We start from the raw sequence: 27638 nt of genomic DNA, 5'->3' as shown, positions 1-27638 counted from the left end.
GCTTAAGAGAGCCATTGTTGTCAATGTCGGCATTCATGCCAGCCTCCTGTCCCAGTCTGCAGCTGATGATGAAAATGTGATGAACCTTCTGCCTTAGCTTTGATGCTTTTTCATTAATTCACTTCTGGTAGTAAACTAGGACTGGTCTGCCACTTCAACGCCATCAGACATTTCCATCACGTTGTCTAAAAGGTCTTTGTTGTAACTGCAACCCAGGAAGAAGTGGTTGGCTCAGACCATGGAGAGGGACAGCAGCTGGCCAGGCAGCAGTAGATGTTGGGTGGGTCGCGGTAGTCGGACAGGTGACACAGGATGAATTCCATGTGGACCTTCCATTGCTTCTCGCGCTCTAAGTGGGAGAATTGCTCCCTGAAGTTGGTTGCCTGCCACACTCCTGAAAGCAACTCCTCCACCGTGGTGCCCGCCCTTCAATTAAAATTTCTAAAAAAAAAAAGAAAACCCAGATGCTTGAGGTAGCAACCAATTGCAATATATGAACTTTATTTCCATCTTGATTTTAATAAAATAGTAAAAGAAACTTTTATGAAACAGGGAAGCTTAAACATTATTAACAATTAATAAATTATTTTTGACAAACAACGAGGTCCGACTATAGCACAGAGAACTATGCAATATCCTGGGATAAACCATAATGGAAAAAAATATTTTTAAAAAGGTATATATATGTATAACTGAATCACTTTGCTGTACGGCAGTAATTAACACAACATTGTAAATCAACTATACGTCAATAAAAAATAAATAAATAAAACATTATTATTAATTGTTTAGGTGGGATAATGGTATTATGGCTAATATTGATATCTCTTAAAGAAGACTTCTCTTTTTAGGAATACACGCTGAAATATTTGGGGGTGAAATGATGTGATCTCTGGGATTAGTGTCGGAATAATCCAGATGGGGAAAGAGAGGAGGAAGGGCCTAGATGAAATAAGGTTGGTTCTAAATTGATCATTGTTTATTATATTCCTCTGTACACTTTTGTATGTGCTTGAAGTTACCTATAGGAAAATATTTTTAACAGAAAAGATGGTTTGTCACCACTGAGGATGACAAATCATGGCATAATCACAAATGAGGTATTGAAAAATGTCTCAAGAAAATAAGATACACAAACAGTAATCCCAGGGCCTGACCTGGATCACATGCCCATCCCTGAACCAATCTTTCGATCAGGGGGATCCAGAGCTCTCACTTTGCAGTTCTGGGTCATGTGATCTTAACATCTTTATTGGAGTATAATTGCTTTACATTGTTGTGTTAGTTTCTGCTGTATAACAAAGTGAATCAGCTATACGTATACATATATCCCCACATCCCCTCCCTCTTGCATCTCCCTCCCACTCTCCCTATCCCACCCCTCTAGGTGGTCACAAAGCACCGAGCTGATCTCCCTGTGCTATGCAGCTACTTCCCACTAGCTATCTGTTTTACATTTGGTAGTTTATATATGTCCATGCTACTCTCTCACTTCATCCCAGCTTATACTTCCCCCTCCCCGTGTCCTCAAGTCCATTCTCTACGTCTGCATCTTTATTCCTGTCCTGCCCCTAGGTTCATGAGAACCTTTTTTTTTTTTTTTAGATTCCATATATATGCGTTAGCATATGGTATTTGTTTTTGTCTTTCTGACTTACTTCACTCTGTATGACAGACTCTACGTCCATCCACCTCACTACAAATAACTCAGTTTCATTTCTTTTTATGGCTGAGTAATATTCAATTGTATGTATGTGCCACATCTTCTTTATCCATTCATCTGTTGATGGACACTTAGGTTGCTTCTATGTTCTGGCTATTGTAAATAGTGCTGCAATGAACATTGTGGTACATGACTCTTTTTGAATTATGGTTTTCTCAGGGTATATGCCCAGTATTGGGATTGCTAGGTCATATGGTAGTTCTATTTTTAGCTTTTTAAGGACCCTCCATACTACGAATAGTATCTTTATTTTATTTTTTTTAGAACATTCAAACTTTTTTTTTAATATATGGCAAAATTTTAAAGTCTGATAATTTTTATTTTTGGGGTTTTTTAAAATTAATTTTTATTGGAGTATAGTTGATTTACAATGTTGTGTTAGTTTCAGGTGTACAGCAAAGTGAATCAGTTATACATATAAATATATCCACTCTTTTTAAAGTTCTTTTCCCATATAGGTCATTATAGAGTATTGAGTAGAGTTCCCTGTGCTGTACAGTAGGTTCTTATTAGTTATCTATTTTATACATAGTAACGTATATATGTCAATCCCAGTCTCCTAATTTATCCCTCCCTCCCCTTTCCCCCTTGGTAACTATAAGTTTGTTTTCTACATCTGTGACTCTATTCCTGTTTTGTAAATAAATCCATTTGTACCATTTTTTTAGATTCCACATATAAGTGATATCACATGATATTTGTCTTTCTCTGTCTGACTTACTTCACTCAGTATGACAATCTCCAGGTCCACCCATGTCACTGCAAATGGCATTATTTCATTCTTTTTTATGGCTGAGTAATATTCCATTGTGTATATATGTACCACATCTTCTTTATCCATTCCTCAGTCAGTGGACATTTAGGTTGCTTCCATGTCCTGGCTATTGTAAATAGAGCTGCAATGAACGTTGGGGTGCATGTATCTTTTGGAATTATAGTTTTCTCTAGATATATGCCCAGGAGTGGGACTGCTGGATCATATGGTAGCTCTATTTTTAGTTTTTTTAAGGAAACTCCTCACTGTTCTCCATAGTGGCTGTACCAATTTATATTCCCACATGAACAGTATCTTTAAGTAGTATCATTAAGATACATGAACAAATTCCCAAGGCCAGTAATTTGAAGGAAACAGTACTCATCTAGATGCATAAGTTATGGTATGTTTGATTGTTTCACAATCAGTTCTAGGGATTTCCCTGGTGGTCCAGTGGTTAAGACTCCACGCTCCCAATGCAGGAGGCCTGGGTTCCATCCCCAGTCAGGGAACTAGATGCCGCATGCCACAACTAAGATCCCGGATGCCGCGACTGAAAGATCCCTCATGCCACAACTAAAACCCAGCACAGCCAAGTAAATAAATAAATATTTTAAAATAAAAATAAATAAATAAATAAAATCAGTTCTATTGGGTGTGTATCCAAAATCTATAAGAAACAGTACTGAGCACCACGCTTCAGAGTTAAGCAGAAAGATCCAGTCCTTTTAACACACGTGCATGGAGTTCTTATTATGTGTCAGATGCTGTGTGAGGCATAAAGATGAGCACGTACGGAGGGGGAAGTGGAGACGTATATCGGGATCAGGTTTGGCTGCCAGTGATCAAAAGCCCAAAGTAAAAGTGCCTTGACAAGATAGAAGTCTGTGTCCCTTGCATGTGAATGGAGTCCAGGGTGGGAATGACACCTCCACCATCACTGTCAATGGCCAGCTCCCAAAAGACCACCAGAATGCGGATGCAGGTGGCCTCAGGTCTCATCATCAGGGACATGGGTTCCTTCTGTCTTGCTGCTTTGCCATCATCATGATGTATCCTGTACCTCCGGCAAGTAGGAAGAAAGGCTGAAGAGGATCAAATGTCCTTCCTCGAATGATGCTTCCTTGGAAGCAGTGTGTGTGTGTGCAGTAGTGGGTGTGTGACAAGCAGAGCAAAGGACAGTGCTGCAGCACAGACCACGTGGCTGCTCCTGTCTTCAGCTGCGCACCTGCTCTCTTCCTCAGACAGACTCTCTCTAAGGTCATATTATGAGAGTATCCGAAACACCTTGAGTGAGTTCCTAGCTTGAGGAGTGTCTGTGTCCCCTCTTACTTGGTAGATGGAAGCCCTGCCGGATACTGTGTAAAGGCCATGTATCAGGTGTCTTTGTGATGGAAACGGAGGATTCCCAAGCTCTGGCATCCACAGCAAGACACTCTGGTTCCTTTGTGTTGCTCAGCTGAGTCCCCACTAGGAGCCTGAGTCTGAAGCTGCCGTTCCTGGTGGTCACTCTGGCTGACGACAGGATGCGGCATCTACAGCCTGGACACAGACCCTGTGGCCTGTTACTTCTTCCCCAACAGGATTGACCTGAGCTGGGGACGCTGTTACTGGTCCCTCCGACCACATCTTCTCCATTGATCTTAGCACAATATGAAGAGTCATCTCAAGGAAAGCATGGGAAGTTGTTGACACCAAGAGGATTGGGTCATTGCAGGAAAGACACTGGGAGACAAGTGACGGTCTAAAGCTAAAATTTCAGCCTGCAGAACCCAACCTCTTCCCCACAACAGCGAGATACATAGGAGGTAAGTCTGAATGGCCCCTTTGAACATTACTAAGTGGCAGGGTCAATGAAATATTTAGGCTGTGCTGAGAACACCTAGTTCTGATTCTCTGGTAGCCCTACCCACCTTGGCATTTGCACTTTGCACTTTGGCCAGCTACTGGGACGTGTCAGGTCTCTTCCACTTCTGGAAGGGATCACTTTCTCATTTGGTAGTAAAAGGGTAAAAGACAGCCTTGCAAGGCATGACAGATTATCCTGACATGGACCAGCTGGCAAAGTTTCCAGCCTGGAAAAGTACGAAAAATATAGGTTACCCTACAGGCACAATTTCTTCATCCTGCTCTGGCAGTCATCCAGTGGTCTTGAGCTAATACCATTGCATCATTCCCAACCTGGGAAAACTTCAGGCCAAGAAACCAGATCTGCAAAAGTTATCATCCAGCCTTACATATTTCTAAAATATTTCATTTCAACCTGGAGAGGCAAAGCTCCCCATATCTTAATTGGTTTCCCCACCTCAGAGTCTTTCCTCTTCCAAGGCACTCTCCATGCTGCTGGCAAAATTCTCTTTCAAACACACACACACACACACACACACACACACACACTCACTCCTTTGCTCAAAATCTAACACTGACAACAGAGATAAATTTCAGCTTCAAAGCCTGCCATCTGAGGTCTTCTATAAATCTTTCCTTTGTCCAGAATGATTTTAGTTTCATCTCCACTTTATCTGCTCATTTATTTATTCCTTCGTTAACTCAGCAAAAATGTATTCAGCCCCGTAATTTATTCAGACACCATATTTAGCACAGGAGTGTGGGAAGATCCACTATATAAAAACAGATTTTCCTTCAAGGAGCTCAGCCTACTGCATGGGACAGACATGTAAACAGTGACAACCACACAGCCTCTTAAGCTCTGTAACCCCTCCCCAAAGCCTTTCCTTTTCCTCTTCTTCTCCTCTGTGTCTAAGCACTTGACACTTCCACCGTAAGGCACACTGCCTGAAATGAGACTGTAAATGAATTGGGTCTGTCTCTCCCCTCCAGTTGTAAGTTGCTTGGGTCCTGGAATCACATCCACTCATGTTCTTCTGCCTATGCGCTTGGCATTTTCCAGAACCCTGTTAAATACTGGTTGGGTTGAAGTGATGAGTCTTCAATTAGGCCTTTATTCTGTGTGCGTTAAACACGTCTCTCCACCCCCTGCACTGAGCTGATACGTCCTTGGGAGCCGTGCCCTCAGCACCTCACCCCACCCCCCTGTGCTGTCCCCTGTGTCACCAAGCGAGGACATCAAGCTTAGGGAAGCAGCCCAGCTTAAGAGAATCGCTGCCGTGTGCCCTGGAAAGCATAGCACTCATCCAATGAGATTTAGGACAAGAAAGGATGACCTGAGCCCTTTTAGCTTCTGGCTCAGAGGAATAAAAATAGGCAACGCAATCAGACTGTTTTTTGCTTTGTTTCTCTCACAGAATATTGTCCTTGCTTCTCCTACCCTGGTGCAGCTGTGTGGCGCTTTCATAGGCCAGATGGGGACTTAGATTAGCAAGTCAGCAATTCATCCCCGGCTACTCCACCTTGGGTCACACCAGGTAGGGTGGGGTGGCCTCGCACACGGAAAGGAGCGCTAACAAGGGACAGACCACAGGCCACAGAACAAGGGGTGACCTGGTGAGGATAAGCAGAGCGCCCCAAATTCAATTAGTAAAGCAATTTTCCCAAGGCTAAATATGGACGAGAATATCCTCCACCTCAGTTCTGTGGGCAGAGACTGGACTGCACAGGGAAGAGATGGACAGGACCCGTCGGAGCCCAGAGCTCCCCCGCTTCCTCCTTGACGTGGGTGAAAGACAGGGCCACGTCAGACCCCCAAATCGCCTATCCCCCCAACCACTTTTTGTCTGTGGGGGGAGTGTTTATTTGGGGTGCATCCCACAGCCAGGCATCTTACAGCTCTGCCTCCAGAATATTCTGTGACCTCCTGCTGAGAATCACACATCTGCTCATTTCACACCTGCTGAAAATTCCATCTCCCCTCCCTTCCCACCATGGCAGGGCCTGTGTGCCTGATTGGGCCCCCTCAGTAGCCCAAAGCAGCTTTTAGGATTTTTCTTTTCTAAAGGGAAACAAAACAAAACAAAACAAGTTTTCTAAAGTCGGAAGTTGACGGGATTTGGTGTCAGAAAAATGTATCTCACAAGGTTGCTAAGCTGAGATAAGAAAATATTTGTGAAAACGCTTTGGAAATGGTTAGGCTGTATGTAAATGCTTCCCACAGCCAGGCATCCTACACAGCTCTGCCTCCGGAATGTTCTCTAAGCATAGATTATTCTCCTGCCTACCCCTGTGGTTGGTTACCGGCATCATCCTCTATTATTTAGATAAGTCCTTCCCCCATCTTAAATTTCCCCCAAACGGAAAAATAATATGAAGAGTGTTGTTCAAAAGATCCGTCCTCACTTGAATGGCTGTAACCACAGACATGCTGAAACAATACGGGGTCTTTCTTGGTAAACCACTTTCCATAATTACGAGCTACATAGGACTTGAAGGGATCAGGGGATGCCTGCAGAGACGGTCATCTTGCTTAGCTGGATACAACAGTCCCTGCCACCCTCCAAATTCACAAAGCTCACTGGAGCAAACACCCAAGTGTGAATGCATAACTGATCCTAAAAGGGAAGTGCCTGCCAGCTTTACTCCCTCCGTGACCTCTGACAAGTACTGTGCTCCTGCCAAAGAGTGACCCTCGGCTGCCTCCAGGACACCAGCCAACCTTCTGCCGCTCCCCAGAAACGTGCAACACTCTGATGCAAAACCAAGAGCCTGCTCGCCCTCACTCCTTACCCCCAGGGACACAAGCTACACCTCTGAACTTTACTCAGCAGGTTTACCACCTAGGCTCAGGAAGCACCTGGGGCTGGTGTGTTAGTTTCCTGGGACTGCTGTAACAAATTGCCACAAACCAGGTGGCTTAAAACAATAGAAATCTATTCTCTCACAGTTCTGGAGGAAAAATCAAGGTGCTGGCAGAGCCGTGCTCCCTCCTGAGGCTCTAGGGGAGGTCACTTCCTGCCTCTTCCAGCTTCTCGGGCCCCAGGCATCCCATGTCTTAGGGCTGCATTCATGTCCTCTAGTCTCTGCATCTGCCTTTTCCCTGTGTGTCTCTGAATGTTCTTTCTCTATAAGGACACCAGTCTTTGGATTTAGGGCCCCGCCCCCCAAATCCACAACGAGCTCCTCTCCCCTCCAGATCCTCAACTTAACTGTATCTGCAAAGACCCTATTTCCAAATAAGGCCATGTTCCCAGCTACCTGGGGTTAGGACTTGGACACATCTTTTGGGGGCAACCCCCATTCCACCCTCTACAGTTGGTTAGAACCGAAGTCCGGTTGGAGGGAAGGGGGCACTTCCTGCACGCTCCCCTTTCACTGCATCACCGGTTCAGCCTGAAGGTGAGAAGGTGCTTGCAACCCATGGGGGTCCTCCAGGACTCCGAGGGCACGTGCTCTTGCCTGACCTCCAACAAGCGTGGCTTTAAGGAAAGTGAGGCCAAAAGAAGGCCAAGGCGGGCCTACAGTCCACTTTAGGGCCCGGGCTCTGAAAGAGCCAGAGAACAAAGACCCTGCTCTCGGGACTTCCCTGGTGGCGCAGTGGTTAAAAATCCGCCTGCCAGTGCAGGGGACACGGGTTCGAACCCTGGTCAGGGAAGATCCCACATGCCGCGGAGCAGCTAAGCCCACAAGGCACAACTACTGAGCCTGCGCTCTAGAGCCCATGCTCTGCAACAAGAGAAGCCACTGCAATGAGAAGCCCGCACACGGCAATGAAGAGCAGCCCCCGCTCACCGCGACTAGAAAAAACCCGCGCGGAGCAACGAAGACTCAACACAGCCAAATAAATAAATAAATAAATAAATAAATAACAATTAAAAACAAACAAACAAAAAAGACCCTGCTTGGCTCCCAGGGCAGCCTCCGCAGTGGGCGGGCCTTGCTCAGAGGCTCACCACGTGCATCTGCAGAGGAGCTCGTCTCCCGGGACCCGCTCGGGCACACAAAGGGCTTCTCTGAGGACCAGCCTCTTGGCAGCTCGGGGGAGCCTTCCAGGAACTCCTGTGATGCTGGCAACCTGTGCTCATTCTACACCCAGGGAAACTGAGGCACAAGGAGGCCTACTTAATCCCCACAGAGAATTCGGATCTTTGGAGGCAGTGGGTGGTGCCTCTCACCCCATATGGTAACTGAATATGGTACCCTAGTTAAGTTAGTTATGGTTTAATAACAGCCCCCTCTGCTGCACACTGACTGTATTGGCCGGCCGCTAGGCAGGGATCCTCATAAGAGCCCATTTTACAGGTGGGGACACCAAGACACACACAGTGACTTCCAGGGCAGAGAATGTGACCCTAACACTGTTTGACTCCAACACTCACGTGAGTGTTTCCGTTGCATTAACCTCTCTCTGCAGAGGTTAAACTCATTGTTTCTCCTTTTTGTTCTTTCTTCCAACTCACCAGGTTCAAGACCTGAACGCCCAGGTGTCGTGGTGAAATGCCCATCACCCCTAAGCACATAGGCATGTGGATGCCCAGGTGGCATCCGACTGGCAGTGTGGGAGCACCTGATGGACAGACACACCGGCGAGTCCCCGGACATTCTGCTGAGCTTGCAAACCGGGAACGTATCTGGCCTTAAGATATTTCCATATGACCTCTGTGTTGCAGTCAAATAGGCTTGACTCATACATTCTTTAAATAGCAAGTGGCAATAACCTGTGTGACTTTTTAATGTTCCATTTATTCTTTCATCCGCTAATTGTTCTGAGATTTATAATAATGGAGTTCCCAAGCGCCTGGCACATGACATAATGGAGGCCAAAAAACCCTGATTAAGTTCAAGTTTGAGAATGCTGAATGAAATTAAAGGTACCCTTAACTTGGTGAAAATAATAGAAAGGTTTTATTCCCCTTTCTTTTTCTTTAAATCCACTTATTTTTATGTCCCAGCAGCAAACACTACGAGGCCAACTGGGGTCTCGATACAAAGCAAAGCTTGCTCTCTGATGGAAGACACTGAACCCTCTGTCTTAGTTTCTGCATCCTTTGCATTACACAGTTTAGCAACTGTACAACAGCCTGAAAGAAACCGATGATTTCTCTGCAGCTGGTTCAAACTTGCTGAAAGTGATGCTGAGAAAATTTATGGATGCAGGAAAACCCGACGTACCTCCAAGTGGCTCCTTTTACCCCCACCCTCCCATTTGCAATGCTGGGATCCAAGACATCTTCAAAACCATTTCATTCATCTTGGCCAAGCCCTTAAATGTTTAAGAAGTCTCATGAATGGATAAAGAAGATATGATACATATATATATGATAGAATATTACTCAGCCATAAAAAAGAATGAGATAATGCCATTTGCAGCAACATGCATGGACCTAGAGATTATCATACTAAGTGAAGTAGGTCAGAAAGAGAAAGACAAATACCATATGATATCACTTATACGTGGAATCTAAAATATGACACAAATGAACTTATCTATGAAACAGAAACAGCCTCACAGACATAGAGAACACACTTATGGTTGCCAAGGGGGAGAGGAGGTGGGGGAGGGATAGTCTGGAAGTTTGGGGTTAGCAGATGCAAACTATTATATATAGAACGGATAAACAGTAAGGTCCTACTGTATAGCACTGGGAACTGTATTCAATATCTTGTGATTAAACCATAATGGAAAAGAATATGAAGAAGAATGTATATACTGTGTCACAGAATCACTTTGCTGTACAGCAGAAATTAACACAACATTGTAAATCAACCATACTTCAATAAAATAAATTTTAAAAAATTTTTAGATGTTTGAGAAGTCTGCATCAAATGATGTCCGATAAAAGCTTAGCGCTCTTCGTGGTTAGGGACACGATAAAACTTAATTTTGAGCCCTAACACCTCAAGAAAGGAATTTTATTAGCCAAGGCAGGGAGCCCTGTGACCCAACTGATAGACATACCTGAGGAAATTCAGGCCCCATGACTGCCAGCTGGGACTTGTTCGGCTCTTGATGTTCCCAGAGATAAAACAATACCCTGAAGCAGAAAAAGAAGGCTTTTGTTCCAGCTTAGACCGTGATCATTTTCCATGAAGGAGCAGAAAGGTTTCATAAACAGAGGGGACCCATGGACACAGCTCCTGCCAAAGCTCTCACCTGTGGTTCCAACCACAACAAGGGTGATTTAAAATTTTTAAATATCAATGTAATTTTTTAAATTATAAAATAATATACGCTACAGCAGACTGTCTACACGGCATCCACTGCCCATGTCTTCCTTCCCAAGGCCGGACTCTGCTCAGGTGCCCACCCTCCTTCACATGCGGGGGCGGCGGAACTCCAGGGGAAGCTGACCCTGCCCCAGCTCTGGCAGGCAGACCAGGTAAATCTAAGGCATCCCCCCTTCTCCCAGGGACTGATTTAGGAGTGGGCATGTAACCCAGTTCTGATCAATGAGACCCACAGGGAAGTCTGCTAGCGGGTTCCGGAAGGGCTCCTGCCATCTAAAAAGGAGACACCGAAAAAGACAGCCTATTTCTGTGTCTGGGCACTGCTGTGTCCACTCTGCTTCCTGGGACTGCGACACCTGTGCTGTGCCCACGAGGGGAAGTGGCCTTTGATGGGGATGGGGGGGGTCCTGGGGCCACAGAGAGTAGAGGTGGAGGGAGCAGAGCAGGTCTTTGGTGACACGTCGCCGCCGTGCCTGGGGCTCCCCTTCCTGCTAGACTTCCCGTCATGTGCCCTTGTCAATGTCCGCATTGTGCAGTCCAGCTTGAGGAAGGGTTTTCTGTTCCTTGTCGCTAAAAGCAACCTGAGCCCACACTTGTTTTAGAAACGTGTTGAAATGCAGAAATGCATAAAGAGGAAAATAAAAATCACCAATCCTCCCACCATCCAGTCACAACCATAATTTATGTTTTGTTGCTCTTCCATCACCTGTTGGTGGTGCTAATTGTGATATATAACTACAGAAGGCATACACTTGCTTTTTGTAAAAAATTCAGAGAGAACAACAGTTGAATACAGAAATAGCCACTGTAACCCCAGCCCCTCAGTGACGGACTCTTGGCAGTTTGTCATCTATTATGGAAATTTCCCCCACAATGTCAGTGTTTTCTAATGTAATTGGTGTTCCTGAAGGATGAATTGCTCACCTAACCTCTTGAGCCCATACACAGGTAAACTGTAGTGTGACTCAGACTAGCAGAACGTCTGGGCTGTGAGAGCCGGAAGCCGGGAGGAGTAAAAGGAACGGGGGAAGGAGTTTCCCCTCCTTTCTGCAAGCAGGGCTGGCCTGGGCAGAGGAACAAAGTGGAGAGATCCAGGGCCTTGAGCACAAAGGATCTGGGTTCAAAGTCCTAATTCACTGTGGAAGGCTTTGTGACCTTGGGCAGGTCCCTTAACCATTCTGAGCCTATTTTCGCAGCTGTAAAATGGGCATAGTAATGCCTAACAGAGTTGTAAGGGTTGGAGATAATGCACGTGGTACAGACGCAATAAATGGTAGCCATTATTCAAAATATTTGCCAACTTCCCATTTCCCTTTCTGGACTCTTCTACTACATCCTGAACGTCTCTTCCCACCCCCCCATCCCACCGCACCACCCCCAGCTGTCTTTACTCCATCTGTATTAGCCAGGGGGTTCTTAGTAGCAGACAATAGGATCCATTCTAGCTAGCTCAAGCCAGAGGGGGTTTCTGAAGGGCCAGAGGGCTCACGGAATTGCTGGGCAGACTGGGGCCGCAAGCACTAGGCAGGCTTCCAGGAACAACTGACTCCCCGAGTCACCCTGGCTCACCAAGGGAGCTGCCACCTCACCAGGATCAGGAAGCTGCCAAGTCTGCTTGGTCTCCAGAACCGGGCTCCCTCTGCCACGATCCATGCCAACAAAATGATGCCCTGTTTCCTGTCTCTGTCTCCACGTGTCAGTCCTGAGTCAGAATCCCCTGCAGGAGCATGTGATTAGTTGAATCTAAATCGCACATCTGAACCCCAGTAGGTTTTATATTTCTGCATTAGAAAGGGGATACCTACAGTCTGGAAATCTGATTATGGTCAGTATGTGGAGAGAAGTCTCAAAACCTTGGGGGCAGCCTCAGATTCTGGGTGGGGAGCAGGCCAAGGACACATGCTCAGAAGTGCTGTACCTCCGTCCTTGTTCCTCGGAGATGGCATTGTGAGATGCTCCAGTTACATCCTTGGCTGAGCTCATATGTGAGAGGCAAAGCCAGGTGATTCAACATCCATCCCTAGGGACAGTGTTTAACGGGTCCTTCAACTTGCACTTTTAAGAAGATGCTTGGGTTGTGGGGTTCAGGACATGCTCCCCCGCAATACTGCCCCTTGGTATATTAAATATTTTAAGCTGAAGGAGTTTGAGAAAATGGCAGAAGCAGGAAGTTCACACTGACCTTCCCCTCCTTCTCCCCTGAAACAGGTCATAAAACCCTTATGGAAGAGGTGCCCACCCTAGACCCAGAGGAAAGGAGCATCCTTACCTCCTAAGACAAAGGGACACCAGGAAGAATCCAAATGGGCCTTGCAAAGTTTCCACCAGTTTGCTACACTCACTTCATACTCTTTGACCTATCATATTCCTCCACGACTGTCCACCCCATCAAACCTAGCAAGAAATACTCAGGTTTTACTGTTTCTTTGGGTCTTCATTTCTGTAGGAAGGTTCCCATGACACATAAAATTGATATTACATACATTTGTATGCTTTTCTCCTGTTCATCCATCTTTGTCAGTTTAATTTTCAGACCCAGCCAGGGACCCTAAGAGAGTCAAAGAAAACTTTTTCCTTCCCTACATTTGTCAACTCTAATCTCCGATTCATGACATTTTGGGCAGTATAACAAATGAGTTGAAATTGTTTTCGGTGCAGTGAAGGAGAATATTATGAGTAAGGGCAAATGCAGCCTGAGGGTCAGAGCAGCGTGTAAAAGTTCTCATGATCAGGGACTTCCCTGGTAGCGCAGTGGTTAAGAATCCACCTGCCAATGCAGGGGACACTGGTTCGAGCCCTGGTCCAGGAAGATCCCACATGCCACAGAGCAGCTAAGCATGTGCACCACAACTACTGAGCCTGTGCTCTAGAGCCCCTGCACCGCAACTACTGAGCCCGCATGCCGCAACTACTGAAGCCTGCGTGCCTAGAGCCCGTGCTCCACAACAAGGGAAGCCACCACAATGAGAAGCCCGCACACCGCAATGAAGTGTAGCCCCCGCTCGCCACAACTAGAGAAAGCCCGCATGCAGCAACGAAGACCCAACATATCCAAAAATAAATAAAATAAAATAAATAAATTTATTTTTTTAAAAAAGTCCTCATGATCAGAGTCGTGAAATTTTTCCTGCTTTTTTTTTTTTTTGGCCGCGCCCACAGCATGTGGGATCTTAGTTCCCCGACCAGGGATCAAACCCATGGCCCCTGCATTGGAAGTGTGGAGTCTTAACCACCGGACTGCCAGGGAATTCCTGTTCCTGCTTTTTTAAGCTGCTGCCTTTTCTCTGGAAAACTGGATCAGAACATATTTGTACAGGCTCTGATTTTTCTAATAATTACAGCCTTTGCTCCCAGAGAGATGAGAGCCGGTAGGTGTGAGCACAGGCTGGCTGATGTAATCCAGGGATTCCACACATGATAGGAGTGTGAACTGCTGGAGTGTAACAGCCCTTCGAGACAAGCCAGACTGCGGCCCTCTTCTTATAGATGAAGACACTATTCATTGTCTGCGATTGTAGATGATATTTTGCATTCACTTATCATAAACGATTTCATCGAATATTGACTCGTTTTTCTGACGGGCAGATAAAAAGAAATGCTGCCTCTTGTCCTGCCAGAGAGCTGGCATCCTCGACAACAACGCAGACTGCTCTCCCACAGGGATACCAGCTCCTTTGTGAGGTTTTCCTCCAGCTGATGCAGTGATTTGAGAGTCATCCTTTCAACTCCTGAAAGAAGCAGGTATTTGTTCCTGGGTAGGACAGAAGCCTGAAATTCACTCATAACCCCTAAGGAAAGGCGGCCTAGTGATCATCTAGACTATTTTTCTTCCCCCGTCGCTGCATGCAGGGGTAGCTCTTGGGACCCTGCTTAGGAAGGCAGCAAAGCCAGGGCTTCCTTCATCTTGTTGAAGATGATGGGATGGTTACTGGAAGATACTAGTTATTTCTTTCTTGTTCTAAACCCCCTGGTATTACATTGCCAGTCAAAGCCTGTGCTCCCTGCATAATAAGATAGGAATGCTGTGCAGAGACGATGCTAATGGCAGCTAAATATAGATGGCAGCTTCTAGGTGCATGTGTGCCTGCACAAACACTAGAACAATTACGGGAAGAAGCCTTCCACGCTGCATGGTTATAACCTTGACTTTAGGAAAGCATGAACTTTTCTGGCTGGGCCCAGGGCTCTCCTTCTGTTAAATGGCATTCCTGGACGGGCAACTGGAAATGCTCTGTCCTTTGTTACCCTTTGGACTTGGTGGCGCCCGGGATGTTATTACGTAACAGAAAAGTGTCTTTTGTCACTCGGAAATGCGTGGGGCTCAAAGGACAGTCCTACATGGGTGGAGATTAATAGGCCTCATTAATTAGTCACATTCCTTCCCTTCTCCATCCTTTATAATTAGGGCATCAGACATCCCTGTTGGCCTGAGATAGTCTCAATTGATGCCTAGGGACTCAAGAGAATTATCAATAACGTCCCCTTTCACTCTCAGAAGTGACCTGGTTGGGTGATAAATTTTTATTTTAATTTAATTTAATTTTTTAATTGAAGTATAGTTAATGTACAGTGTTGTGTTCGTTTCAGTGTATAGCAAAGTGATTCAGTTATACATATATATATATATTCTTTTTCAGATTCTTTTCCATTATAGGTTATTTCAAGATAGTGAATATAGTTCCCTGTGCTATACAGTAGGTCCTTGTTCTTAATCTATGGGTGATAAATTTTTTTTTTTTGTGGCCATGCCACACAGCATGTGGGATCTTAGTTCCCCAGCCAGTGATCGAACCCTTGCCCCCTGCAGTGGAAGCTCGGAGTCTTAACTACTGGACTGCCAGGGAAGTGGGTGATAAATTTTAAGATCACTGATTTGTAATCCTTAAGGAGAAGGAGGGAGACAACACCGCTTTGTAGGTGTGGACCCCCTGAGAGCCAGCCTGGGTAAGAGGGCTTTAGGTTGAAGAAAGAATAGGGAGAAGCAGCTTTTCCAAACCCTTCTAAAGAGCTGTCTGTTGTACCCATCCTCAATGGCTCTAAGTGGCCACATACCCCCAGCTTCTGGGGCATTGGGGTGATCAAACTAAGCCAGGGAGACCTGTTGGCCTAGGCAGTATGGCCAGACTGGAAAAATCAAATGGTTCCTGACATCCAGTTGACCCTGGAGCTGACCAAGGTGAAATGGTCACCTTGCTGCTGGCCTCCAAGCCTAAGGTCATAGTTCAAGAGAATGTCAGAACTAGGCTTGTGCAGGGGGTGCTGGCCATCTGTGGGGCTGGTCTTGTTTGTAGAGTCTTCTCCCCATGCTGGGTTGTTTCAGGGCCCATTGTAAAAAGCCAAATCATTCCCCGCTCTACAAAGATTCTCACCTAGAGTGATGAGAATGAAGGGGGAAGGACTGGGTGATAGCCTTAAGGGAGTCTCAAAGATCTGATGCCCCCAAACTAAACCCTTTCCCTCCAATCCACTGGGATGTAGGACTTTCTAATCCCTCAGCCCTTCCGAATGTGTCTTCCTGCAAGAGGTGGCCAGTGCCAATAGGGGGCTGAGTTTTCTTGGGCAATCTGTTGGTGACAGGCCAACTCCATGGGGAAAATTCTCATCTAGGGCTTGATCTTGAAGTTACTCTCTAATCCATCAGCTCTGTGTAAAAGCTATAGAGCACATCGACCACCATTAGGCTGTCAAAACATTCATTCAGCTGATGACAATAGCTTAGGGCTTTTAAAATTACCAGTCTTTTGCGAAGATGTTGGTTGGGTTTCTACATGCACCCAAGAAGTGCCTTTGCATAGAGATTATTTCAGTAGCATTTACTGCAGAAAATAAAGACTGGAGACTGTTGGCTAGATGACATTCCACAGACCCAGAGATAACCAACTGTGGCAAAAGAAAAGGATGCTCAAGATTTAATTTTGTAAAGATGGGGTGTTGGCCTGGAATCACGTTCCAAAAATTCCTCCTACCCGCAGACCAGCTCCCATCACACCCACAGCATTCGAGATGAGGTGGGGTGAGAAATTCTACAGTAGGCTACTGAGTATCCTGCCGGGCACCTCCTCTGTGGAAAAGTCTGTGAAATTCTAAGATTGTTCGAACATGCCATTACTGATAAAAACGTCCTTTCAAATCCCAAGTCAAAACTCCTGACTTTTAAGCAAATGTATGCCTATGCTAGTTTTCAAACTCGTAAAGGACAATATGGAAACAATGATAAAAATATGAGATTTTAGTTTTGCTGTGTCCCAGGAGCCAAGGGCTGAAAACCTGGTCCATGGTGCCATCTGAGGACTTGCTGTCCCAGGACCACACGCCTCTCTAGGACTTTGAGCTTCTTCCACCTGGAATGTCTCTTTTCCCCATCTCTGCCCTCTGAAATCCCATCCCATCCATCAGATGTAAAGGTCAGAATTCATTCCTCCATCCTCTGGGTTCTGGATCTGGTTTTGTTCACACCATTATTAAAGCTCTCATAAGACAACGCCTTGGATAGAGACCCCTCAAACATCCCATCCAGCAGCCAGAGCCCGAAACAGCCAAGCGAATTTTTGTAACATTTCAAAATACGTGAGTCAAAACTTTTCACTCCTTTCTTTTCATTTTCTTTACCACACAATGAACTGACTTCAAAACAGGCCTTGTTAAAGAGGATTTTAAATATAAGTGTTGCTTGATTCTGACAAGTACTCTTAGATCCTTGGAAAACATCTCCCACGACCTCTCCCGTTGCTGATTTTGTTCCTTTTCATTTAGGAGACAGTGATTTGTTTTCTGGGTTGTAAAAGCAAGAGAACACGCTGCTTTGGTTGCAGTAGCTCACGGGGTAGTCAGAGCAAAATGTCCCTTTACTTGGAGGTGGGTGGCATCAGAGAAGGGCTTTAGCCACCCAGAGTGAAGGCCCCAAGAACCGCTTCTCCCACCCCCAGCCAAGAGCAAGGGTCTGTCTGATCCCAAAAGGGCCTGAAACAAGTGGAGTCGTTGGTGAAAACACCTTGAGCCCAAACTTAGCTGCCACCGGCAAACGCAAAGGACAAACAGCATCTGCAGATGCTCTCAGCCTGACTGTTCCCGGTGTAAAGACCCCACATTTGAGTTTACCAGTTCATTTGAAACTGGTGGAGGGTCAGACCCAGAAAGGAGCTGGCAGGGGGCAGTCTTCTGGAGTGAATGATTAAAATAAGTGGCTAAAACTCTGCTCAATATTATGTAATAACCTAAATGAGAAAAGATTTTGAAAAAGAATAGATACATGTATGTGTATAACTGAATCACTTTGCTGTACACAAAGTGTACAGCATTAACAAATCAACTATAGTGTACAGCACAAAGTGTACAGCATTAACAAATCAACTATACCCCAATATAAAATAAAAATTAAAAAATAAATCAGGGCTTCCCTGGTGGCGCAGTGGTTGAGAATCTGCCTGCCAATGCAGGGGACACGGGTTCGAGCTCTGGTCTGGGAAGATCCCACATGCCGCGGAGCAACTAGGCCCGTGAGCCACAATTACTGAGCCTGCGCATCTGGAGCCTGTGCTCCGCAACAAGAGAGGCCGCGATGGTGAGAGGCCCGCGCACCGCGATGAAGAGTGGTCCCCACTTGCCACAACTAGAGAAAGCCCTCGCACAGAAACGAAGACACAACACAGTCATAAATAAATAAATAAATAAATAAAAGAACGTGAATTTCTAAAAAAAAAAAAATCAATCAATAAAATAAAATAAGTAGCTAAAGATAAAACAAGAGTACAGCTCTGTGCCTGCGAACTGAGAGGACCTGTGATTCTGCAGCTGATGCCCTTGAGCCTCCAGAAGATGCTCCGGGGACCCCATGTTTTGTTTGAAGTTTGTGCCTGACTCTTGAATCATGAGGGATGGGGGTGCGGGAGTGGCTCCTAGGATCTCTAGGATAATGACTTTTATCACAGATACCCAGGTGGCCACACAAATAGTGTCGTGAAAAAGATGTCACTTAGGCAGAGGCGGCAGGCTGGGCTTTTGCATCTCTTTTCCACCCAGGGCGACCTTTACTGATCTTATTTGCACCCACATTTAGCAGCCGGGATCTCTCTCCTGAGACCAGAAGGCGTGTGCCTGGGAGTATGTTAGGCCTGTGAGTAGGGTAAGAGGCTGTGTTTATTGTATCAGAGTTGGGAGCAACTATGGCAGAAGACACATTAAGACGCAGTAAGAACTCGTGTCTCAGGTGTAACTCCTTGGGAAGCATGAAGCCTTAAGGGTCTTCTTCACTTGTGAATTGTTGTTTGTCCCAAAGGCGGTGATAACCTCAGACTGGCAGTATTTCAGGGGCAGGTGATCAGGGAGACAAACTTATCTCGGTTGGCATTTCTTAACTTGTTCTTTATCGAGTCTGTGGCTGCAGATGCGTTTTGGGGTGCATTCAGCCTGTGACCCAGAAAATACCCAAGAGAGGAGGGCTGGCAAGGAAGGCAAAGGGGTGACTTGGAAGAAACCCATGCCAACTTCACACTCTCAACGGTTCTGTGGGCAGAAGACGTGCTACCGCTCACAGACCCTGGGAAGGTGACCACGCAACCCCCTGCGGAAAGGAATGTTAAGGTACCCCTGGCAAGTATCCAATACTCCATCCCCAAAATGTAATTTGCTTGTTTCCCATATTTTCAAAATTCCATAGTAAAGCATCCTTTCACGTCAAATTTTCAACTTTAAAGTTTGATCAAAATTTTAAGCAGAAAACCTGTTTTTCTGGTTAAGAAGATTACTCTGCGTGCCTGGAAGGAACAGAGAGTCTCCAAGGGCAGTGATCTGCTCAAGGCTTAGGTGCTTTTTTCTTTCTTCTTATTTATTATTTCTTCTTTTTTAAAATTTATTTATTTATTTATTTATTATTTTTAGCTGTGTTGGGTCTTCATTTCTGTGCAAGGGCTTTCTCTGGTTGCGGCGAGCGGGGGCCACTCTTCATCGCGGTGCGCGGGCCTCCCACTATCGTGGCCTCTCTTGTTGTGGAGCACAGGCTCCAGACGCGCAGGCTCAGTAGTTGTGGCTCACGGGCCCAGTTGCTCTGCAGCATGTGGGATCTTCCCAGACCAGGGCTCGAACCCGTGTCCCCTGCATTGGCAGGCAGATTCTCAACCACTGCGCCACCAGGGAAGCCCTTCTTTTTTTTAAATGGAAGTATAGTTGATTTACAACGTTTTAGGTGTACAGCAAGGTTATATATATATATTTATATGTGTATATAATTATATATATATATTTATATATATAAGTATATAAATATACATATTTTATATATATATATATATATATATATATATATATATATATATAGTGCTTTTCATTTCGTCCTTTAGAACATTGACATCTTGGGTACACTATTACCTGCCCAGGACTGTCCTGGCCAGGAGGCTGACCACACCTTGGAAAGACACCATCCGTATAGACAACTGAGATTTAATTCTTCTCATCTCAGAAGCAATATGTGTATTTTCAGGAAAACTTCTGAAGATACAGATAAGGAAATTAGCATTCTTAACTTTGTATTGTACGCTTGTGGTTGGCAGAAGGATGGCCCCCAAAGATATCCACATCTAAAACCAGAACCTGTGAATATGTTAGATCACATGGCAAAGCAGAATGAAAGCTGCAGATGGAATTAAGGGTGCTAATCAGAGAAAAAAGGGAGATTAGCCTGGGTTACCCAAGTGGCCCAATGTAAGCACAAGGGTCCTGCCTTCGGCTTGATTTCAGCTCAGTGAGACCTCAGTCACACTTCTGACCTCCAGGACTGTAAGGCAATACATTTGTGTTGCTTTAGGCCACTAACTTTGTGGTAACTTGTCACAGCAGCTACAGGAAATGAATACAGTGCCCCTCCACCCAGGTTTTTTTCTTTGCATGTGTATTTTGAACCCCCCAAAATAGGACCATACTGTACATAATATTTTCAGGTAATCTTTTATTGAAGTACAGCAACGAAACAGAGAATCACACATCCCCAGCATACAGCTGGACGATCACAAAGAGAAAACACCTGTGTGGCTACAGCCCCAGTCAAGAACTCTAACACGATTGCCCCCCGGAAGCCCCCGCATTCTGTTCCCAGTCACCCCCTCCCCAAAGGCAATCCCCTCTTGACTTCTACACATAGCCTAGCTTTCCTGCTCATGAACTTTATAAATGAAACCACATGGTATGCACACAATGTTTTCTCTTTTATTGAGGTATAGCTTACACATACTGAAAAGCACAAATTTTAGATCTGTTTTCACACATGCAGACACTCAATTAACAGCCCTGTGAATCAAGATAAGGAGCATTTCCTGTCCCCAAAGCTCCCTTTCCTCTGCTCAGCACATATACGTCTCCCCCAAATAACCAGTTTGCTGATCTCTATCACCATAGAATTACTTTTGCCTGATCTGGGGCTTTGTGGCTATAAGTGGAATCATGCAGTATGCTGAAACCTGTTTTCTTCCTCACTCATTAAATTATCATAAGCACCTTTCCACCGTACTGCTGGACCATCATTAGTTTAATCAGTTTCCCCCTTTTGTGTATGGTTGCTTCCAGTTTGGGGATAATTTTAAGAATTAAATATCAAAGATGCATCAGGCTTCTTTTATTCATAGAGGCAGGTGGACCAGGGATGAAAATCCTCCCCCACACAGCCTTCTAGCTGAGTCCTCACACGTCATTATCACCCTTTTCCCAGAGTCACTTCCTTAACTGATCCCTGCAAGACCCAGGCTCTCTGGAGGACACTGAGGACCGTCCCCGCTGAAACAATTGTTTTCTTACAGTCCAACGATACCGGCCACTTCCTCTCCCTGCAACCCAGCAACCTCCTGGAGCTCAGTCAACTGTCTAATTACTCCAGCCAAAGAGCCACTGTTCAGAGCCTCATGTTCTAGACAGGAAAGAATGTTCCTCAGTGAATAAGTCCGCACCTCTATTCTGGGTAACACAGCAAAAGTTAAAGCGAAGCAGTTGTCCTGCAGTTGGTTCCAACTATTATGTTGTTTGCACAGAAAGCACGGAATCGAGAAGCACAGGGGAGCCCAGAGTATTCCAAGGAAAATGTTTGCAGGCTGACAAATTATGACGCCGCTTTCCAAAAATGTGCATATAGGATATTGGCATTTTCTCCATTTAGTTAATGTAGTAGATAACAATCTGTTCGACTGGAGTGAAACTGGGGGCTCTGATGACTGAAAATGAGTAAGTACTAAGCACTTGTGGATTATTTTGTTCCTTTTAGACTATATGGAACAGTACATGCTTCCAATGCCAGGCACAAAAAACAAACGGTACAGAAGGGAGATAGAAAGTAGACCTTAAGGGACTTCCCTGGCGTCCAGTGGTTAAGACTCCGTCCTTCCACTGCAGGGGGCACAGGTTCGATCCCTGGTCAGGGAAGTAAAATCCAGCATGCCGCATGGCGCGGCCCAGGAAAAAAAAAAAGAAAAAAAGTAGACCTTTAACAGTTAGTTTCGGTTTGTTCCTTTCAGAGGGAGGCAGTTAGAAAATCTGATTAAACATCCTTTACTCCTGTGTCATCAGGAGTTTTTTCTTGAGATGACCATGGTTTTAGCAGAACTGAGATGAAACATCATTCAGAACATGAAATGTCACGTTTCTATAAATCATCTTATAAAACCGGGTCCCCTCCCTCTGGGCCCCTGTTTCCTTTACCTGCAGGAGTATGTGGGGTGGAAAGGGTAGAAGACAATGACAGAAATGTCAACCCCAAATTGTCCTGTGCAGAGGTTGTGGAATGGAACCCAGCAGCAAAGGCCCTTTGTCAAAGGGACTTTTGGGTGTCGTTGGCAGAGCTAGTGGGCTCCAAGGTAAAGCTTAAACAACAACCTGAACGTTTGCGTGTGTAAAACCTTTAGAAGCACTGTGGAATAAGCCCGGATGTCAGCAAGAGCTAAGACCAGCGCCTTGGGAATTCCTTGGCGGTCCAGTATTAGGGCTCCATGCTTTCACTGGTGAGGGTGCGGGTTCTATCCCTGGATCCCGCAAGCTAAGGAGAGCAGCCAAAAAGAAAAAAAAAAAAAAAAAAAAAGACCAGCCCCTTTAAGTCACTGGGGTCACCCCCCACCCCAGGTCTGAGCAAGCCCAGGGTCATGATTCATTCTCCCTTCCCTGTCCCTGTTCCCATGTGTGCAGAGGGGAGGGTGTACTGGTCTGGTCCTCACAGTGTCCACTCCTCTTTTCCTGTCTCTTGGACTCAGTCAACCTCCCTCTCTCTCTCCTTCTACGGCTTCGGCTTCGTTAACTGGGCCTAACAGAAAATGGAAATATTGATATATAATAGATATTTTGTACTTAAAATACTGTTAATACTTTTATATTTTGTTGGCTTAAAACCAAATGAATGAGACTCTCTCTTTACTTTGCATGGCGGTGGGAGCTGGGTACGGCCCACCTTCAAGCTCCAAGTTCACCAGCTGCCTGCCGGGCTGTCCCTGCGTCCCTGGCCCTCTCTCTCTACGAAGTAGAGAAAAGAATCGTCCGGCTTCAGAAACCTGTTCCCAGGAGTAAATGAGATGCAGGTGCCACGCTGAGCCTGTTGTCCGACGTGGGCTAGGTGGTCCTTAGGTGGAAGCTATTTTAGGGTCATAGGTCTTGGTTCCTTCCCCTGTGTGTCTACAGCGTGGTTGTCTGAATAAATAAGATTCTTCATCCCTGCCCCAGAATCTGAAGTCATTAAAACCGCACACGGAGCAGCTGTTTCCCCCCATTTCGTAAGCAATTCCCTGATGGTAAATTGCATGCCTAGGGGAACAAATGAACTTTTAGGTGACGCACAAGTCCCTGGCCTTGCGCAGAGTGGAACTCTGTTGTCACACAAGGACTCACGGGCGTGTCAGATGTCAGAGGTGAGGTCAGAGCAAGGGGACACTCAGGACTGGGGCCCCGAGCCTGACACCTCCTGCCTCTAGAGCAGATCTGAGTCATTTCAATTTCCTCTTACTTGGGAAGAGGGAAGTAGAGGGTGATTTCCTTGATTTGTACCAAAATTAGAAAAGACAAAGGCAGGTGAACGGATCCAGAATAAGAGTTTTGTTATTGTTTTATTTTCTGAACTCCCCCTTATAGGCCTAAAAGCAGAACTTCCCAAAATAATTCAACAGTCACAAATCCTCTCCCCAGGCTGGGATCACAACTTGGGAAGACTCCTCTCTCTGGAGAGACACCCACACCCAGATGAAAATTCCCCAAACAGACATAAAACTACCATAACTCCCATCTATTCTCCTAAAGCGCCATTTATCTTTCCTAAAAATCCTTTGCTTTCCCATAATTGTCCTTCTTCCCCTCCCGTGCCACTTCCCTTATTAAGATGGTTTATAAGCCCCCAATTCTAACCACCTCCTTGAATCACATTTTTCATAAACTCCTGCAGACCTGTGTGAATTTTAAAAATCTGTCTTTTCTTTTGCTAAACTGTCTTTTGCAGGCCCCCAATTAACAGACCTAAGAAGGTAGAAGAAACATTTTTCCTCCCTGACACTGGAGTTCACGTCTTTACTGTTAAATGTTAGAAAAAAAAATACTCAAAATCCTTGTTAGAGATGGTAAGGAGAACTGATTCCAGACTATCACAGTGGGAATGGGACCACTGCAATGAGATTTTACAGTGGGGGAGAGAGACTGGACTCAACTCGGGATACAGTGTGGGCAAGTGGAAACTTATGGAAAATTACTAAGAGGAAACATCAGGAGTAAAGGGGGTTCTGGCTGAAGTGACCTAACAGGATTCTTGGTGAAGGCAAGCTAGGGGGCTTCAGACATCACCTGGGGGATGGTGGAGGGAGAGGAACCTGATAAGTTATCGGGAGTGGGGGGTTAGGGTTTAAACTGACCCAGCGGGGCTCTTGCTAAAACTAGATTTTACAGGGAGGTGCACAGATGGGCCTAAGGGAAGGTCCAGGAGTCTGAGTAAAGTTCGGTCAAGCAAAGAATCTTTGTCATAAACTTACCCTCATTCAGTCCTTTTGAGGTTAATTTGAATGTTCTCTAAAAAGAACATATTATACAATATGATGAAAAGAGAAAAGTAGATACTATATAATGGAAAGAGGATGGTAAGTATAATTTATTACAGGCCCAGTAGGTCCTATGCGCTTTGCAGATGTCACCTCCCTGAGCCTCTCATGTTACGAGGGGGACATGGGCTCAGTGAGGGCCAGCTCCTGCCCAGGATCCCAGGTTAGTGCCCGCTTGTCACTCACAAACATGGACTGCACCCTCAGGCACTGTGCCAGGCACTGGGGACAGAGGGGTGAACAAGACAGTCACCACAGCCCTGGGACAGACCAGCTGGCTGAGGAAAGACCCCCTCAAAGAGTAAAGCACACGGGGCTTCCCTGGTGGCGCAGTGGTTGAGAATCTGCCTGCCAATGCAGGGGACACGGGTTCGAGCCATGGTCTGGGAAGATTCCACATGCCGCGGAGCAACTAGGCCCGTGAGCCACAACTACTGAGCCTGCGCGTCTGGAGCCTGTGCTCCGCAACAAGAGAGAACGCGACAGTGAGAGGCCCGCGCACCGCAATGAAAACTGGCCCCCACCTGCCGCAACTAGAGAAAGCCCTCGCACAGAAACGAAGACCCAACACAGCCATAAATAAATTAATTAATTAATTTTTTAAAAATAGGCTTTAAAAAAAAAAAAAAGCAGGTTGGGCGCAAGTGGAGGGAAGGGTGGCTGGGTGGGAGAGGAGGTCAGAGAAGGTTTTAGCTGGGCTCACCCCAAAGTTCAGGGGCCTGGGAGAGGAAGGGAGACTTAACCAAAGTCACACTAACGAGCACTTTGTTCCCACTGATCAATGGGACAAGCTGTTCAGTTCATCACTTATGGGGCCAGAAGGGGAAACTGGAGGGTGCGTGACAGACCTTGACACAGGCAAACGGGGCGGTGGCGGGCGGGGGGACATGGATAAGTCTGCTTTAACTCCGTGGCATTAAATCTGTCACCAGAAACACAAAATGGGTGGAGGGGGTGTTTCTGAACCATCGCTGTTTTTCAGGAGCTCAGTCCCCCCTTTTGTTCAAGATGGAGTCATAAATGTCCTGAGGGGGTGAACAGGATCAAAGACAGTCTCCGGCCCAGTCAGAGCCCGTTCAGCCTAGTGACGAAGCCAAAAGCATCCTTAAAGGGGGCGTTGACAAATCATTTGGGTTTCACTGAATGATGGTTGACAGAAAAAATGAAGAACCGCCAGCCATAGTTTGAATTTCAGATAACACATTTCTATAGTATAGGCATGGCCTGTATAATATTTAGGACTGACTTATACTAAAAAAAAAATCATTGTTTGTCTGAAATTTCACTGTGTGTCCTGTATTTTTATTTGCTAACTCTGACAAACCTGCACTGAGTGGGTGCCACAAAGTTACCCTAAAGAACACTTTTTAGCTTCTCTTGCCTGACATCGGTCTCAGCACCGTAGCTGCTCCCTACACCCACTCCCACACACCCCAGCTCTCACCACGCACTCCAGGCCCCCGGCTCCCTCTGTGTTCTCTGAACCCCTGGACCCTCCTTCTCAGCCCTTTCTCTGTAATCAATTCAGCCTCTGACCTTGTAGAGGAACACAATTTGCCGCCCCCCCCCCCCCCCCCCCCCCGCAAAAGTTGTCTCTTTGGCATGAGGATTAATTTAGGCTGATTACTTTTAAGAAACAGAAGACTCAAAGTTTTTATTTCCTTCCCCTTAACTGCCCAAAAGAATTTAGATAAAGGGCCTGAGGTATCACCAGAGGTATCTGCAAAGAATATGGAGAAATTCGGCAGGGCCTGAAGGTCAGAGTCGACGCTGTGTCACATTGTCTCTGCGGCCCAGCAAACGTTTGTTCACCAAACATTTGCTTTCCCGTCTCCAGGTGAATTGCCTTCCTCCCCTTTGAAGTCCCAAACCCTTACCCCCAGCATCCTCTTTTGTCTCTAGCTGAAGATGGTATTTAAGGTGAGGGTTTTGGCGATTTTGGCGAGTTACTCAGTCTTCCTGGGTCTTTCCCATGTATACATGTTATTAAACTTTTGTGTGATTTCTCTCCTGTTAATCTGTCTCCTGTCACTTTCATTCTTGGACCAGCCAGAAGAACCTAGAATGGCAGAGGAAAATTTCTTCCTCCTCCACAGCCACTGCCCTGAGGATGAAAAGTCCCAGCTTCTCCGAAAGGCGGGAGATTTTGTTTTGAATGATATTTCCCCAACGTGTGACTCCAGATTTTTTAAGCAAACAGCAAGGAAGACTTTGGGTGTTTATCATTGCCTCTTGCTGCACCCGCATAAGTAAGAGGCCTCATAGAACCCAGTTTACATACTCTAAGAGGCCCAGGGGCATAGACTATAAGAAATTGCTACCACTACAAACTGTGCTGGGAAATTCTTCCCCAATACAGAACGCTGGCTCAAAGGAATAACATCAATGTGTATAAATACTGCCAGTAATCACAACTGTGCTTGTGTCATACACTACAGTTAAATCCACCATCCATCCATGAGAAATGTGCAAAGCGACTAACAACACCCTCCTTCACTCCTCAAAGTGTGGTCCCCAGACTGGCAGCACCTGGGAGCTAGTGAGAAAGGCAGAGTCCCAGTCCCACCCCAGACCTACCTGCAGCTCCAGGCTCTGTATCCGATAAACCTGCAGGGGATTTGTGCACATTTTTTCGCTAGCACTGAACTAGGACACTTTCATTTTTGTTCCTAGAACAAAAACACAACTAGATGGCCCTTCTTGACCAAGTCAGGTATTTAACCAAAACAGGTATGATGCCCAGGCCAAAAAGAGGGACTATAGTCCGTCTTTCTTATTAGCCTGATATAATTCATATCTTCCTTCGGGGAAGAGATTGGCATCCCTGATAAAATTCATAAGGCGTTATCTGGGAAACCAATTACCTACCCACCCAACTGACTGTCAGGACCATTAGCCATTGATTCTTACTGTATTTAACCTGTCAATGATATTTTCTTATAAAATATACCTACCTAAAAATGAACTTCTTTTTTTAAATTGAAGTATAGTTGATTTACAATGTTGTGTTAATTACTGCTGTACAGCAAAGTGATTCAGTTAT

The 27638-nt window shown here is 45.7% G+C and overlaps 1 pseudogene; it reads right to left on the bottom strand.

Annotated features, from left to right (window-relative positions):
• Nucleotides 1–25: 25 nt before the first annotated feature.
• Nucleotides 26–27223, bottom strand: LOC118886612 (annotated as a pseudogene).
• Nucleotides 27224–27638: the final 415 nt, after the last annotated feature.

This window comes from Balaenoptera musculus, chromosome 20 (assembly GCF_009873245.2).
Source record: "Balaenoptera musculus isolate JJ_BM4_2016_0621 chromosome 20, mBalMus1.pri.v3, whole genome shotgun sequence".
Taxonomy (NCBI): Eukaryota; Metazoa; Chordata; class Mammalia; order Artiodactyla; family Balaenopteridae; genus Balaenoptera; species Balaenoptera musculus.
This window is presented reverse-complemented; position numbering and strand designations above follow the sequence as displayed.